This window comes from Ailuropoda melanoleuca, chromosome 1, assembly GCF_002007445.2.
Source record: "Ailuropoda melanoleuca isolate Jingjing chromosome 1, ASM200744v2, whole genome shotgun sequence".
Taxonomy (NCBI): Eukaryota; Metazoa; Chordata; class Mammalia; order Carnivora; family Ursidae; genus Ailuropoda; species Ailuropoda melanoleuca.
Window position 1 is genome coordinate 109,605,246 of NC_048218.1, and position 2,713 is coordinate 109,607,958.

At 55.0% G+C, this 2,713-nt stretch overlaps 1 non-coding gene across 1 annotated transcript; it reads right to left on the reverse strand.

The window, feature by feature from the left end:
• Positions 1 to 366: 366 nt before the first annotated feature.
• LOC117795556 lies at positions 367 to 498 on the reverse strand. Its single transcript, XR_004619623.1, has one exon. It is a non-coding gene; the product is annotated as a small nucleolar RNA SNORA9 (small nucleolar RNA).
• Between the last annotated feature and the right edge of the window lie 2,215 nt (positions 499 to 2,713).

Consider the following 2,713-nt stretch of genomic DNA (forward strand, 5'->3'; position numbering starts at 1 on the left):
ATTCCACTGCTCCCTCCCGGATCAGGCATCTGGAAAGGAGCAGACGGTGGGCTTGGAAGGGCCTGGCGTTCCATCAAGACCTGCCAGTTTCTGGCTGGGCGACCTCGGTACGGGCCCCTGTTCTGTATTGGACCCGAGACCACCTCATGGTGGTGCTCAAAGATCTAAGCTGGGTGAAGAATTAAGGTTTAAGAATTAAGACACAAGTAGGAGTGCCCTCCTCTCCTGAGAGGCCTCCCCCTCCAGCAGCCCTGCTATAGAACTTCTGAGCACCACCAATTCAAGTATTTTAAGAAACTGAACTTAAACACTTATTCAGCTTCATCTAACCATGCATGGCAAGGAGCCACCACACCAGACACGGACACCTGTCTGAAATTTCTATAACCTTGCCTTGGATGGAGCAGGGCAAGGCCTCAAACCGTTTCAGGATGCTCTCGCAAGCACTGTAGGAATGCACAGGGTCACCCCAGACCCAAGCACGCTGGAGGCTTGCAGCCCACACGGCCCCGGTCAAACAGCGGTACAGCCGGTACCCCAGGATGGGGGCTCCGGGTCGGGCTGCCCTAGCGAGTGGACCGGACGGCAGCAGCGCCCTTCCGCGGTGAGCCTGCGACCCCGACACCCCGGAGCAGAAGCCCCTCAAGTCGCAAGCCCACGGGGTACCCGCGCCCCCAGCATTACCCATTGCAGCCTCTCCCGGCAGTCTTCCCGGCACGGAGGCCACGGCTCCGCTTACACTCCGCAGTCGCAGGCCGAGGCCCTCGGATGGGCTCCGCAAGGGCCTCCCATGATAGCCGGGGGCCGGGGCGGCCCCGCGATGGCGGGGGGGGACAAGCGGTCAGCCCACGCCGCGGTCGGACGGCCCCAGGTTACCGCCCCCGGCGGCAGCCGCGACCCCATCCCCTCGGAGGCTCGGACGGCACCCCGCCGCAGCCCGTTACCCGGCCAGAGCTCACCCGGCCTCAGCCGGCGCGAGCGCCGCCTGGAACCTCCGACAGCCTCGGATGGCCTCGGATGACCGCTGCGGCCCAAAGCTACCTTCACCCGCAAACACATGGCTCAGCCGCGCAACATGCACGCTGCGTCATCACGCAGTCCGCCGGAAGCCGGACGCAGTGACGTCACGAGGGGCGCCGGGCGCGGGTAGGACGCGGGCGGAAGTCTCTTAACGGCTGCCGGGGGTCGGGCGGAGAGAGCGTACTACTAGTTAAAGCGCGCAGCACGCCGCTCGTGCTACCGCTGAGCTGCCCTACGCGGACGAGTGCGCGTCCCTGGCGGCCCAGCGTCCCGGCGGGTTAAGGGCCCCCGGCCTGCTGTGGGGCTGGGTCTGCCGAGCTGCGTAAGACAGCGACGTAGCGCTCTGCCCTCGCATCCGTCCCTTTAGCGGGTTGCCCAGGATGCGCATCACTTTCTGGTTTAATAAAAGTATCTTCTCTTCTGCCTTTGTGGAGAGGTCGTCCGGGTTGGGAGGAGATTTTGGTTTTAATTCTATCCCCCCGCCCCGGTCCGCCGGTCGAGGAACGCTCACGGGAAGGTACTGAAACTGGAAAGGGTGCGGCTTGTTGGAGATACAGCGAAGCGTTGTAGGGTGGCAGGGTGTTCTCCGAGAGGAGAGGTGGGCTAGAACTACACACTCAAGGGTCTTGAATAGGAAGTCGAGAACTTGTTCTGTAGGTAAAGAAGCCGAGTAGTACTTGAAACTCATTTTGCACCTGCTAAATTCATTCAAGCATTTTAGAGTATACAAATCCCATTACATATTTTATTAAATCTCTTGAGACTGGGCAGGAATATTACTTCCAGATTGCTAACATGGAAAATAACATTAAGCCAAAGAGGTTAACAAAGCTAGGGCTTGGTGCAGGTTCTAGCTCAGACTTCGGTGCTGTTTGCCTCTCCACACTCTGCCATGAGATAATCTAAGAGAACCGGGAAGGCACATGGTTATGGAGGGCCAAGGTATGGCTGTGAGGGTGTGGGTGTATATGTGTGACCCAAAAAGTTGGGCTTCCTGAGGACTGAAAGAGAAAAGCCTTTTTCTAAAATGATAACAAAATTCATTAGAGATGGGAAGATGCCCCAAGGAAGTTTTTTCCCAAGGAATAAGAGAGGGTGCCAAAATATTAAAAATCACATAATCAAAGCTCAGTTGCATTGTACAGGGAGGCTGCATGAGACTGACACACAGACCTTCCAGCAGTTCTTAACCATCAGGCTATTGGAAAGAACTTTCTCCAAATCCACATCTCAAAAGAATAACTCCATTATTCTTCCAAGCCAACTGGGATGTATGCCTGAAAAGAATATTAGCAATTTGGCTCTGGAAGAATACACAGAGAGTTACAGCCAATGAAATGCCAAAGTACAGCTCACGGGGTCTCCCACGGGAGGCCACACAGCATGGTCGTGCTTCTGAGGAGGCATTATACCTAGAGCTGATTTGGAAGGCCTGGAAACTAGAAATTACAACACTCGAAGTGATTAAAGAAATTCTTTTCTTCACTAAGCAAGTCAACCATTGGATTTATCATGGGCACAGCATGGTATGAAGTGCTGCATGGTATGTGTCAAAAAGCTCAGAGACATCTAGTTAGTTATTTGCTATTTTGTTCTCCTGAAGAAGATAGTGGTTGGGCAAGAGGGACAAGAAAGAAAAGACCGAAGTCTTCCCAGCCTTGGGAACAGGAAAAAGATTCACTAAAAACAAACA